Here is a 15,194-nt window from a genome sequence, read left to right on the forward strand (position 1 = left end):
CGGAACATCATGATTTGACTGATAATTTGACTGCTTGAGTATGGCATTTTGAGAACAGTACTTTTGACCAGCAGGCATATGTACTACAAAACCAATATTCCACCGATTGAGGTGAAATAGGGATCGTTTTTGGTCCTGAGGAAGTTAGCCAGGGGGATGGCTTCTGAAACATGTTGACCCTGTAGAAAGTGACTCATAATAGTACACCATCTACACCTCCCCATTTTTAGGTCTCACCTACACAGCACGCATGCGCTGCTTAGGAAAAAGACCTTTTGAAATCGATTCAGTATTTCAGTCAAAAACGTGCATGCGTTGCATTGCTTTGAATGGCAACGCGTGCACGTTTGGAGATTCCCTTGCGGGAGCGAGCGGCGCCATGTGTTAGCAATTATCGCGCTCGCTCCCACAAGGTAAACGCTGCGTGTCCCTGCCGCACTCCGAGGGCATCGGGGGTGCAACAGCGTTGATGTGCATTGAGGGCACTAGCTGTGGTGAAGAGTGGGGGTGTCAGGGCAGCGAACCCCTTTCTTAGCACTGTGTGGGTCTGGGAATAGTTGATTCACTCGGTGCTCAGCATTCACTGGACTCTCATTGCACATTCGTATTAAACCTTGAAATGTCACATATGCAAAATAAACAAATGCCCGGATTTTTTCTGTGTAGAGTGCATGCTCCTTCGCGGACAGCTAGCGGTGTTCAGGACCCCATGGCACACTGAATCCTGGCTGGGAGTGGGGACGCCGGCCTCAGGGACGGATTCTTTCCTCATGAAAACGCGATTACATCCAGATCTTTCCTTAATCCGATTGCCTGCCTTTCCCCCTTGGTTTTCTCCTTTATGTTTGGGAGGTTTGTTTGCTCATTGCCTTTGCAATTTGCACACACTACTGCACTTGAAGGCTCGTGCAACCTCTAAATAAACCCGTTCAAGGCAAACCTTACACAGCTATTAGAAAAGGGGCACAGGCGGGCACCAGATGGATGTGTTGTATGGCACAGGGCTTTGTTTAATCATGCAGGCGTTAAAGGGTTAAAAGACGCGCAGTTGCGATAGCACAGGTCACGTATGTGGCCCAATTTCTGTTCATTCTTCACGCGATAAGATTATGATAACGCAGTAATATAATATTTTATATAAAAGAGCACAATTCAATTATGATATAATGCGATTTTAGGTGATGTATTGTAGGCTAATATAGCATGACGTTTCAGTATATTATAAAGCGATAAATACAATACTTTAGAATATTTCCGTTTCCCACGTGCCATGTCAGAAGCCTGGTATTTCTTGCCCACATTGAAGCCCTGGCTGTCACAGCTTTCTGGGAAGCCGAACCTTTTGTTTCCCCGCCACAGAATGAGATCTTCATATTCAGTGGATGCTGTCACATCACAGTTGCTGTTTTGGGGTGAGACGTGTTGCCAAACAGCTGCTTCTTTGTCTTGCAGTCCCAGAGGTCCCACGGGAGTGGGCCTTTTTCGGTTTGTGTTTTTTGGACACGCATGGAATACGCTGTGTAAAGGATGTAGCTGAGGAGTGGCACGTACACGCGCAAAAATAAACAACGTGTAGGGGGTTTGGGAGTGGAGTGGGGGTTCGGTGAAAGTGGTGCTGGGTAATTAACATTGACGGGGGAGGGGGTGCTACTGCAGGCGTTGAAGGTGCCAAACGTAAACCAACAATAGCAAAATGTGAACCATCACTAGGTGCTATCAAGTACTTATGGGTCTGGGGGCGCAGTAGAAGCTTCTCTTTAGCACCCCCTCCCCCAAGAGAGCACCTGAACAAAATATAGGTCTCTTGTTTCGCCTTCACAGAATACCCCATTCTGGTGGCTAAATTACATCAATGTGTTTATAATGAGTAATAAAAAAACACAAGTCAGAAAGCAGCGTCGCGAGGCAAGTTTTTTGTGTTAGTAAGCGCTATACAAAACAGAAGCCATTTATCTTTTCAAACTTAGACTCATGTGACAACCCAAGGCCATACAGAAATAACGATGCCGCCAATGATGCGTGTCCGCCCAAGATATGAAATGCTGTGCTATTTTGAATAAAACATGATGAATGGGGGGTGGGTGGGGTTGGGACCCCACTATCTGAGATTGTGGCAGCCCGCCTAGTCCCCAATCCGCCTCCAAAGCCTGCTTCATTGTGTTAGTAAGTCCTCATGAAGATAGGACGTGACTAGAAACCGGGAATCTGTGTGCTCGGACAGGCTGAAGTGAGGGGTCGGTCTGTTATGAGGTTACTCTCGAAGTATTATTGTGAGGGTTCTGGGGACATGCATGTAAAAGTGCTTTGTCACGAGCTAGGGTGTGCCTAGAGTTTAGAGCAACCATTTGGTCTGGGGCGGACCGCATACAATGATGCATCGACATAGTTTTCACAAATACATTGCTGGAGCAAGTGCAACGTTTCAGGGACATTTGCATTGCCTGAAAAGGTCAATAAGCAACATTTGAAGGAATAAACATTCTTAAAAAATGACATTGTGCATCAGCAAATCAATCCAAATGTCGTTTGAGAATTGTACCGGTGCCAGCCCAATTTATATAATCTGGACATGTAAGTGCAAACTTGGACTAGCTCCATGGCTAAATTCTTCTGTATTATTTCCCCGAAAGCTGACAGCAATTTACAGCTGAACACCGAGCACCCTTTCGTGTTCTTTCATCTACGAAACTACGTGGTCTATTACAGCCCCTTTGTACACAGAAAAAACACACGTGATATCCGCTAATGCCATCAGACACAGCATATAAAATGCCCTGTATGTACTCTGAGACTGGTGTGTCCGTGATGATGTCATTTGCTTGCGCCAATAGGGCCACACAGTGCTTGAAATGGAAATATAGAAGCATTCTTTGTCCCAGTGTGCCCGTTTGCTGCTGAGAAGTGGCGGTGCTCTCCCTTTAAATGCATTGGAGCAATGCCAAGAAGTGCCTGTTCTATCCGTTCCAAATTAAAGAAGTGGAGTACCTGATAGTTTCAACCCATTTAAAGTACTGGGAGCCACAAGTATGCAGCTCGGGAGGACCAAATTATGCAGCAGCGTTGACTAAATTATGCAGCAAGAAAATGGAAATTATGTGGCGCAGCGCGGCCCGTTTTTGTGGTAGTATTACTTCATTATCATGTTGGCGTGTGTTTAGTAACTTTTGATCCCCTAGGGCTAGAAACAATGTTTCTTAAAATCTGCAGATTATGTAGCAGATGATGGATTATGTGGCAAATCCATAATTATGTGAAAAATGCTGTGCCTCAGAATCACATAATTTCAGTGGCCCTGCCCATAGTGTGCTAGCATGTTTCAGAAATATCTTGGTCTTCCCTTACGGGTAATGTGAGCATCTAAGAAATGGTGTAGTTTCCGATGGCTGGATGTTTGGATGCTAGAGTGCAAGGATAGATGCATGGCTGCGTTGATGGATGTATGCACTGATGAATGGGCTGGTTGGGCGCATAGATGGATGATTGAGTTAAGAATATAGCGATAGATGCTGGTGAGTTTACGCGGTTCAGGTGTAGCGAAATAAACACAAACGTAGATGTATATAGAGGCCTGAATAATCATAAAACAAAATATTATCCTCCCTTGGTCAGAATTGGATGAATTTGTATATTACAATTGTTGGTTGATTCTATACATGGTATATCTAAATGATGTAATATTGGGATTGTAAAGGTGTTTAGCGCTTTATGCAAACCGACAGTGATGATTAAAAACAAGCATTGGCATAGCCAATAGGTCTCACCTTTGGGATCTTACAAGTGTTTAGCCATGCAACAGTTGATGTTGTTGCACCAAGGATATTGTGCTGGATAAGAACAATTGTTACTTACCTGTAAACAGGTGGTTCTCCAGTATTGGTGTCTTTCATAGATTCACATGCTTGAATATTCCCCGTCGTCGGAGTGGGAGTCCCACGGTAAATAATATAGCAATATATATACAGTCATAATATATATATATATAATATATATACATAAGTAATCATATAAAAACAGAGATATAAGTAAGTGATAAACATCAAGAATGTCCCTATATGAAATCTCCATAGAGATACATGGAAAGAGAAAAAAGACATTCACAGTCTATCACTGTCATTATGTTAGTCCAAACTTCGGCCAATCAGGCGCCAGCTCCTCTCTAGAACCTTCTCCTCAGAGCTCCTCACCTCAGATTTTCGTAGCACCAAAGTGACTTTAGAGTGTATGAGGAGAAGTGAGCCTCTGAAGGGAGGAGGGAGGGTCGCATGTGAATCTATGAAAGACACCAATACTGGAGAACCACCTGTTTACAGGTAAGTAACAATTGTTCTTCTCCAGTATTAGGGTGTCTTTCATAGATTCACATGCTTGAATATAGAATAGCTAGCAGTAACAATTATTATTGTTTCCAAGTGATAAGAGCACTAAACAGTTGTAATGCTAATCAATACTCTTATATATATGATATTATTGAATATCTATATAAGTGTAAAAGAACCATTATTTCAACAGTAAATGGAAACAATATGGAGGAGGGAAGGAAGAGGCTCACCTTATTTAAAAAGATTGCGTAGCACTGCCTGTCCCACTGCAGCTTCCTCCTCGCTTAAAGTTGCCAAGCAGTAGTGCTTAGTAAACGTGTGTCTGGTCGACCACGTAGCTGCTCTGCAGATGTGTTGCACAGGTACTCCAGTAAATAAAGCAGTAGATGATGGTACTGCCCTAGTCGAGTGTGCTCTCACTGAAGACTGCAGAGGTTTGTTTGCCTTTTGGTGGCAGAAAACAATAGCTGCCGAAATCCAGCGTGCAATCGTCGGCTTAGTAACCTGACGTCCTTTATGACAGCGTCCATACGCTATAAAGAGTTGATCAGATTTTCGAAACGAAGCTGTCTTACTGATGTAGAACTTTAAACATCGCTTCACGTCCAAAGAATGCAATCTTTGCTCTGCAGGTGTCTGAGGATTAGCAAAGAAAGTCTTTAATATCACTGGCTCGTTAATATGAAAATCAGTAGGCACCTTGGGTAGGAATGATGGATTGGTACGCAACACTACAGCATCCGGTTTGAACTGCAGGAACGGAGGTTTGATGGTAAAAGCATGAATGTCACTGACACGACGTGCAGACGTTAGTGCCAGAAGTAGGGCCACCTTCCAAGATAGATATTTTAAGTCAGCCTTGTGAATGGGCTCGAACGGTGGTCTCATTAATTGCGCCAACACAATGTTAAGATGCCACAACGGAGGAGGGCGTTGAATCGGCGGAAATTTTCGAAACAAGCCTTTAAAGAATTGACTGATTATTCTTGAGGAACAAAGGGAATTTGATCCATCCTGTCGGAAACGGGAAATTGCCGCTAGGAAAACCCGCAAGGTTGCGTGAGACAGTCCAGAACTAGCTAGGTGCAAGAAGAATGGTAGTAATTGGTGCGCCGTGGAATGTATCGGGTGGACTCCATTAGAAGCACACCAGTGGCAGAACCTTTTCCATATAAACTTGTACGTCCTGATCGTAGAAGGTGCTCTTGCTTGGGCCAAAATATCCCTACAATCCTGTGGGATGTCTAAATGGGCGAACTCATGGTGTTCAGGTTCCAGGCCGATAAGCTCAGTGAGGAGGGATTCGGATGACAGATTCTCCCTTCGCTCATCGTGAGCAGATCTGCCCGATGTTGCAGGAGGATTGGTTGGCATTGGGACAGCATGAGCAGTTCTGAGAACCACGCTTGTCGGGGCCAGCGTGGGGCTATTAGAATCAGGTGGCAAGGTTGTCTCTTCATCTTCCAAAGTACCCGAGGTATGAGGGGAATTGGAGGAAAAGCGTACGCAAATAGATTGCACCAGTTCATCAAAAGGGCATTTCCCTGCGATTCTTTGTGGGGATGCCAGCTTGCGTAATTGCGGCATTTCCGGTTCTCCGGAGTAGCAAAGAGATCCAGCCGCGGACGACCCCATTGTTGGAATATCCTCTCTAGAGTTGGTTGGTGTAACTCCCACTCGTGGGTCGAAGAAGAGGACCTGCTCAGGGAATCCGCTAAGACATTGGATACTCCTGGTAGATGAACTGCTGTAATCATGATTTGGTGATTGAGCGACCAGTCCCAAATTGATTGAGCTAACTTGGACAGACTTGGAGATTTCGTTCCGCCCTGTTTGTTTACATAGTGCATACAGGTTGTGTTGTCTGTCTGTATTAGCACTGATTCTCCTTGGATCAAAGGTAGAAATGATTTTAGAGCTAGAAAAATGGCCATCAGCTCCAACCTGTTTATGTGCCAAGCTCTTTGATGTGTGGACCACCTTCCTTTTACCGAGAGATCTTCCAAATGAGCGCCCCATCCCTCTAATGAGGCGTCTGTCGTGATTGTCCTGTCCGGCGTCACCGACAGAAAAGATGTGCCTTCTGTCAAGTTGGCTGGAATTGTCCACCATGCGAGAGCAGACCTCATTTGATCTGTGACACATACCATGTCGTGAAAAGATCCCGTTACTTGACGCCACTGAGCATCCAGTGCTTCCTGAATAGGACGTGTTCTCAGCCTGCAATGAGGAATCAAGGCAATGGACGATGACGCCATCCCCAGAAATGATTTCAACAGTCTCACAGAAACTGACTCTTTTGACCTGATCACAGTGACCAGTCGCAGTATCTTCTGTAGACGCTCCTGGGAGAGAAACGCTTTTGCTGATATCGTCTCCAGAGTTGCTCCTAGAAAATCCCTTTTTTGTGAAGGGTGAATTTGGGATTTTGCTGCATTTACGGAAAGACCTAATGAGCGAAACACGTCCTGGCATAGAAGCGTGTGTCGTCGCAGGTGAGTGCTTGACTGGGATTTCAGGAGAAAATCGTCGAGATATGGAAATATTTGCACTCCCTGGAGTCGCAGAAACGCTATCACTGGGGCTAGTACCTTCGTGAACACTCGAGGGGCCGAGCGTAGACCAAACGGTAACACTTTGAATTGGAAATCGTGTTGACCCACTCGAAAACGCAGGAATTTCCGATGCCGCTGTAATATAGGGATATGAAAATAGGCATCCTGGAGATCTATCGTTGCCATGAAATCTTCTTGCGAGAGTAAACGCAAGATTTCTACTAGCGTCATCATACGAAAGGACTGGCTCTTTAGATATTTGTTTAGTGCCCTCAGATCGAGGATGGGCCTCCACTCTCCGTTGTTCTTTGTGATCAGGAAGAACCGGGAATAAAATCCTTTTCCCCTTTGAGATACTGGCACTGATTCTATAGCTCCTTTTTGCTTTAGAAGTCCAACTTGATGTAAAAGTTCTTTGATGTGAGCTGGTGGTGGTCCGGAAGGTGGTGTGGGCGGAGGGAATTTGGTGAATTCTAAAGCGTGTCCTTTTTTCACAATGTCCAAAACCCAACGATCCTTTGTGATGGAGGACCATTGAGAAAAGAACAGAGAGATTCGACCTCCAACCTTGTCTGTCAAGTAAGAGTCACTGTCTCTTTGACCCGTTTCCTCTGTATGAGGATTTCCCTCTATACGACTTGGAGGCCTGCTGTCGTGATGACTGCTGGTGCTGGCCATACGAATATCGGTTGGATCCTTGATTATAGGGTCTGTACTGATTATTACCCCTTCGAAAATTTGAGGAGGTGCCACGTCCGCGTGCACCACGAAAATTTTGTCTTTGAAATTGTAGATTTCCTAAAGATCTAGCAGTCTCAGTATCCTTCTTTATGGACTGGAGTGCTTCATCGACGTGACTACCAAATAACGCCTCTCCGTCATAAGCCATGTTTAGGATCATGGACTGAACCTCCTGACGAAAGGATGTTGATTTTAACCATCCTTGCCTGCGCAGAACAGCCGCTCCGGCAAGCTGACGGAAACCCGTGCATGCGATGTCCACTGCACAATCAATTATTTCCGCAGATGTTGCTTCTCCCTCCTGGAGCAACTTCATTGCTTCAACCTTAGATGGCTCTGGTAATTCTTGAACCAAATCTGAAATGTCAGCCCACACTTGTCGGTCATAGCGACCCAAGATGGCCAAGGCATTAGCCGCTCTAACCACAGTAGAAGCCATTGAAGAAAACTTACGCCCTATGGCATCCATTCGACGTCCGTCACGATCTGGTGGCGCGGTGATAGTAGACGCAGGATTTTTCGCCCTACGTTGTGCTGCCTGTGTAACAACTGACTCCGGTCTAGCCTGACCCGTGAGGCATGCTGGGGTTCCTAGTGGTGCCTTATACTTCTTTTCTAGTCGAGACACCTGTGCTGGCAAGGTATTTGGTGTCTTCATCAACTTCTTACCTTCTTCCCAGATAAATTCCACAATGGGAATAGTATGAGTTTGTTTAAAAGGTTGACTCTTGAAATCATAAAGGAAACAATCTTCCTCTCTGCGCTCCATTGTGAGTTTAAAACGGTGTGCCGCCCTTTCCATTAGTTGGTGAAAATTCGCTATATCCACTGGAGGTGAATCACCCAATACTATCTGAGAAGGGGATGGTGTCTGTGCCTGGTAATCGTCCCACTCCGCCATATCATCATCGTCGTTATCAACATCCCCATCATCATCTGGGATTTCACCCTCTTCCGTTTCTCGAGGGGCGTCCTCCACCGGCTCCGAGTGAGGTAACAATCTCTCTGTAACCTGTCTTGGTGGTGCAGACGGTATCAAAGGTAAAGGATTTCCAATTGGTAACGGCGGTATATTAGTCGGAACCACAGGAGTTAACGGTACCTCAGACCTTTGTGGAGATAGAGGAAAACGTTGGTTGTAATCGTCCAACATGCGTTGGAGATTAGTTATGAGCGACAATGGCAGAGTCGCCGTTGTTTGCCTCGCAGGGACCTGTTGAACGTAATTTTGTTCCTCATCCTCACTACTGTCGTCCTGGCACTTAATTATTAAGTCGGATGGGCTTTGCGCCGTTCCAAAAGACTCCGGTAAACCTTCAGACTCCTGATCCGAATCCGTTGCAAATAATGGTGATGGAAGCTGCGCATCCTCTACAGGAATAATCTCTTCTTGCCTATCTAGGCTAGCACTAGGTGGCAATGGCATCAAAGGAGCCCCAGCGAAAGATGAAACCTGCGTTGAAGTCGCGGGAATTTGCTCCCTCATTGACCTCTGGGCAGATGATATTCTGTTCACCCTTATCTTTATGTATGAACCTGCCGTCGACTGCTGCATGGTATGCACTGCGGACGTCTTCGGGGAGGGCCTCGTCGACGGAGCTATCATCGATGGAACGATGGTCGACGGAACAGTCGTCGACGAAATCTTTGTCAACGAACTCGACGTCGACGGAGCTGTCGTCGACGGAGCCGTCTTCGTCGACGAGGCCGCCGCCGACGGCGGAGCCACCGTCGACGGAATCTTCTTCTTCTTCGTCGACGGAGTTGACGCCGACGAGATCGACGACGGAGTCGATTTCACACTCTTCGTCGACGACACAGTTCTCGTCGACGGAACCTTTGCCTTCTTCGTCGACGACGATGTAATGGGCAATATTGAAGTTACCGACCTTGAGGTACTGATGGTTACCGTCGACGAGGATAACGTCGACAGAACACTCGTCGACGAAGACGCAGCTGATGTCGTCGTCAGAGTCACCGTCGACGACCCGGACACTGCAGATCTCGTCGTCGTAGAATCGTCGACGAGGCGGCCAGTCTTTTTCCTGAGGACTGGGAAGTAGACGCCTCAACAGCCTGAGAACAATGTCCCGAAGGCGACAAAACAGTAGGTGAGACAGCAGATGTGACAGCTGTCAGAGTCAAAGACAGTTTCTTTTTCTTCGGGAAAGGAGATGGTAACTCCTGCACACTACTGCGCTTAGAGGCTGTCTGAGAGCGGCCAGAAAGAAGACTTTCCATATCAGAAACTGGGTCTTCTTTATCCTTTAGTCTCTGTAGCCATATTAAGAGACGGCCTCTCTGTCTTTCAAAGTCTTTGTAGAAAAGGTTCTACAAAATTTACATTTTGCCACTTCATGATCTGGGTACAAACAGTAAATACACTTACTGTGTGGGTCCTCAGAAAATAAACGCAGCTTTCCACACGAAGAACAAGGTCTAAACAAAGATTTCTTACTTGAAGACATTCTGACTGACAAAAACTGAGCAGAGCTCAGGGAGACTCCCTGTCACACGACGTGCGGTAGAAAATCTGAGGTGAGGAGCTCTGAGGAGAAGGTTCTAGAGAGGAGCTGGCGCCTGATTGGCCGAAGTTTGGACTAACATAATGACAGTGATAGACTGTGAATGTCTTTTTTCTCTTTCCATGTATCTCTATGGAGATTTCATATAGGGACATTCTTGATGTTTATCACTTACTTATATCTCTGTTTTTATATGATTACTTATGTATATGTATATATATTATATATATATATATATATTATGACTGTATATATTTTGCTATATTATTTACCGTGGGACTCCCACTCCGACGACGGGGAATATTCAAGCATGTGAATCTATGAAAGACACCCTAATACTGGAGAACTAAACACTTATAAGGTCCCAAAGGCGAGACCTATTGGCTATGTCAATGCTTGTTACTATTTCCAGCTAGGGAAGGCAATAAAGTTATTTTTTCCACTAGCCAGGAGATTTTTAAACTGTTTCACATATTTTTCACGCCCCTACCACCCCACACACTACACATAATCACCATCACGAATAAAAGTGCTCCCGCGTCTACGTAGGTCGTAGCACGCCCCGACCCGTAGAGGGTCGGAAAGACCCCAATGATGAAGCATGACACTGATTTAGGTTTCAGTGTGTGAGGGGTATTTTACAATTTCTAAAGGACTGCCTTTCCAACATAAAAGAGAAGGTGCTTGATTTTTCGACACAATCGTTTTTTGTTTAGAACCCTTTTTTGATTAGAACCATTAAGTGACTAATGTATCTAGTAAAAGAACGGTAGAATCTTTGTGTTGTAAAACAGTATTGAGAGGAGGACGATTCAACCTGTTTCCTCTTCACTGCCCTTTTGATTTCTTGATTACTTTGAGGTTAACCAGACTCCTGCTGCTCTCGTAATAGTGGATGCAGAGAAAGCATTTGACTGGGTTAACTGAGATGTGCTTTTCTATGGCTTGACAAGGTTTGGCTTTCATGCCCAGTTTATCACAATGCTACAGAATCTGTATCAAGGGGCACAAGCGAAGGAGTTTGTACATTCTAATCTTGCAGGGGTATTTGACATGAACAGGGGAACCCATCAGGGGGTGTCCTCTGTCTCCATTTTTATTTACCTTCTTTATAGAGTCCCTGGCATTCCAGATTCACAAGAATGAAGGGATTGAGGTCCCCGTATTAGGAATGGTCAAATAAAAAGCTGTTTGAAAATGATATAATTTTATATCTGAGGCTAGAGAAGCTGATCATCCAAAAAGTGCTAGATGAGTTTGAGCTATATAAAATGATCGAGAGATATAAAATTAATCAGAATAAAACGAAATTACTTCTTTTTAACACCCTTGCTAATAATCTTCCTCTCTCTCCTTTATCAGCAGGCCCGCTCTCAAAGCCCGATTCAATATTTGGGGATTTTTGGTGACTGTGGACTGAATCTGAGATTAAATGCCCATGCCATGTAAGTCTTCTCTAGGTGCACTTTACTCTGGTGTAAAATGTTGTAATCAGCTCTGCTGCTGCAAGAGGCATTTCCACTGCTGCTATTTTTAGGTCTTGCCTAGGCAGCGTGCATACGATGTCTCTCCGAGACATCAAGTAATCAGTATCAGGGATGAAACTCCGCCTATTGCCGGGTAATTTTTCCTGCCGCTTGCCATTAGTAAACTTTCGCATTGCTTTTGTTAGCGGCCCTATTATTGGCTGTAGATCCGATGCGCCACTTCCGTTTATTCCGGAAGCAGCACCTCCTAAGTACAGTTTTCGCCCGCTTCCGTGCTTCTGTTTTCCTTTTGGGACTACTTTTTAAAAATTGTAGCTTTCTACCCGCGCGTCCTTTTCCGCCTGTTGCTGCTTCTTTTATTTTTTTAATTTGGTGTAAGGGCGCAGGGTCCCTCAGCTGCACTGAGCCTGCCCAAGCGCACCACGACTTCAGCTAGAGCCACTTTGCTTGGCACCCGTCGCTGCGTACAGACGCCATGTATCTCGTTGCAGCTTAAGGCCGTGGGATCCCTGTGCTAAATCGAGCCGGTCCGACTCCTGTTTCAGAAGCACCATTATTTTTTGCTTTCACTGATTACGCATTCCCAGCACCTTGACTGGCTGCGCGCTAAGTCTCTGTGAAATAAAAACAATAAAGTTACAACCATGGCACCGCGAAAAACTGCAGCAGCGCAGTCAGAGACTCCTTGTGAGACACCATCAGTGTCAGGGCAGGCAGAAAGGGCTGGGGGCTGCACAGTGTCAGGCAGAGGCTAGAGCCTGAGCTGCGGTAGAGATCGCTGTGGCAGACTACCAGAGCCGGATACTTTGTTTATGGTATCGGCATTGTGAGAATGTCAGGCCGGACTCTCTGTGCCATCTGCATTCAGCGTGAAACTGACAACACCGAGAGGCAGGCCCAGCTTCACTTGGATCCCGTGTTTGGCAGGCAGCAGTAGTATTACTCTTTTCTTCTGTGCCCGCACCCGATAAGACAAGGTGGTGCCACAGCACAGTTGCCTGTGTGTGCTTCTCTGCAGGAGGCACTACGGGTGCCGTGCAGGATGTTTTTGTGGCACCAGTTAGCAGGAAGAGCAGAAACCTATGGCACTTCCTTTGCTCCCGACCCGCTAGCACTCACGGACATGTGTGTGTGCAATGGAGTTGGAGTCTTGTTTAAGCGCAGTGCAGGGGCCGTGCACTGGCTTAAAAGGGCCAGCCTGACCTGCTCTCACTGTCATTCAGTCTTAGGAGTTTTAATGCTGCGGAGTGCATCAGAGGGATCATGCCGATAAATGAGCTACTGCCATATGCCATAGGAGACAGCCTGTGTGAAACTGGCTGGATAAAATGTGTTGGATTATTGGCAAATCAATTAAAACATTCTTTTTCGTGTTTCGGCGCCCACAGAAGGCAGAGAGCGTATGGGGCTGGTATCCTGTTGTCCACGCTGCACCTCATTGGTTCTGCACTCTCTGTATGCTACCAGCCATTAAAAGGGTTTTTAGCAAACATGACTGATACCAGGCAGCATGCTTTTTAATTTTCCAACATCTTGCCGGAAAACAACATGCAGAGGGTTTCCAAACCTTAGAAACTGCTGTCAACCAGAGCGAGACATCCTTAGGAGAGGAGACTTGCCTCGGACTCTCCATCCCGAAGGCCCAAGAAACGTGAAAGGTGAAGATGTATAAACAAAGCTTGGCCGTAGCATTCAGCTTTGAGCCCTCCAGGCACTTGTGAAATGGAAGCAGGCAGGTTAATCACGCTGTGCACTGTGTTTATTTCATATCAGCAGCATGGGCTTAACTGTATTAGGTTAACACAAATGTAATGGCATGGATGTGTAACACGTGCTCAATTATAATTTCTTTACCTTTACATTTTTGGGCATATTGTAACACTGTCCATGGCATATTGTATTCTACTAAAAACAGATTGAAAGGGAATGCCTGCTTGTACTACATTTTCTTCTTCTGCGGCTATGGTTCTATCTCAAACATTTCATTTGGTCTTAGCAATGGAGCATTGGAAACATTTTGAAAAATTGCACGTGCAGCATGTATTTGCTTGCAGTAACAGGAAAGTGTCACTTATAGTCGTTGAATGTTACTCATAATTACACTGAAATTATAAAAATGTCACTCGTAGCAATCTGAAACTTTGGGAGCTATGTTGCATACACATGGTAGCAGGTGCAACGTTACCCCTCCAGAGCTTTCTTTAAATCTAAACAAGTGTTACGTGTGCATGTGACGCTGAGCTATAACTCAGTATTCATTTAAAAATCAAAGTTTTGTTGGAAAACAGTGACCAGCACTTTCTGGGTTCCAAACAAGCATTTGCAATGCAATAGGTCTTGCATTTGCGAGAATTTGAGCTATTGGCATTATAATGACAATGCCTTTTATTTATGTGTTCGGAAAAGCTGCAAGCGGTGCATAAACACGCATTTATAGTCCCTGCTTACGAAAAGAAAGACTGGCAGTAAAAGAGGCGTAGTAACTGCCAGCCTTGCTTTTCGTAAGCAATGACTGCACAAAGTGCGTGTTTATGCACCGCTTGCAGATATTTAAAATATATAATTAAAAGGCATTGATATTTACAATGCCAATAGCAGAAACTCTTGTAAATGCGAGACCTATTGCATTGCAAATGCTTGTTTCATGTAGAGAGCAGACAGACTGCAATTCAAAGCATGTAGCAAGACCTTTCCAAGCTCCCCTCCTGGAAAGGTGGGCTATTACTCCATTAGAGATATCAAGCGGAGCGAAGCTGTTTTTTTTATGACAGCGGGCAATGTGTTTCTTGAGGGTCTCCGTCTGAGCGCTTGCCGGAAGTCAGGCTCTTTAAAAAAATAAAAAAGTACTATACTCCTCAGACAACAATCATTGAGGGGTGGGGAAACTGAGGTCGGCAACACGAAGAAGACGTGATATGGCATAATGGCGAGAGCTGCCAACTTTGGAACTGGGAAACCAGGCTTGAGTCACAGCGTCTGCTCTGCATCTTGTAATTCCTTGCAAATCCCTTAATATCCCTGTGCCTAAAAAAACTAAAATAATGAATTCCTTCTGTAATGTAACTGAATAGTGTAACTTAACTTATGTAGAGCGCTCCAATACCTTCGGGATTCAAGTTAGGGCTATATACAACTGCTAAAAATTTAGTGTTGATGGGTGTGGAAGTAAAGAAGTGGCAAAGGGCATGCGCTGTTGTAGGCTGGATGTACAAAAAAAGTACCTCAATCACAGCGCAAGGGTTGGACGGACACTAATTAGTAGGAATCAATCTGTATTTGGTCCATGCACCAGAGCTTTGGCCTTTTATTGTAAACAATAAGTCTTGCAAGCTGGTGCGCTGCTCTTTTACAAGCTGTATGTGTGTGCTGTTAGTTTTTTAGCCAGCAAAAAAAGAGGCTAAAGTGAATTATTGAAAAGTGAGTATGTGAGTGATTGAAGACATTTATATTCACAACTTTACATCTCAAGAGCACATATGTGCACCCTTTATATGAGAGGGTCCACTCAAATGCCAGTCTCAATCAACAACCATTAACTGTGTACAAGAGCATCCACCCAATTTGTAA

The 15,194-nt window shown here is 45.1% G+C and overlaps 1 protein-coding gene across 3 annotated transcripts in view; it reads right to left on the reverse strand.

Annotated features, from left to right (window-relative positions):
• The window catches only part of LOC146871423 (sodium channel protein type 4 subunit alpha-like), a 1,828,482-nt gene that overhangs the window by 1,187,701 nt on the left and 625,587 nt on the right, over positions 1 to 15,194 (reverse strand). The gene's annotated exons all lie outside the window — the stretch shown is intronic.

Source organism: Triturus cristatus, chromosome 1_1, assembly GCF_964204655.1.
Source record: "Triturus cristatus chromosome 1_1, aTriCri1.1, whole genome shotgun sequence".
Taxonomy (NCBI): Eukaryota; Metazoa; Chordata; class Amphibia; order Caudata; family Salamandridae; genus Triturus; species Triturus cristatus.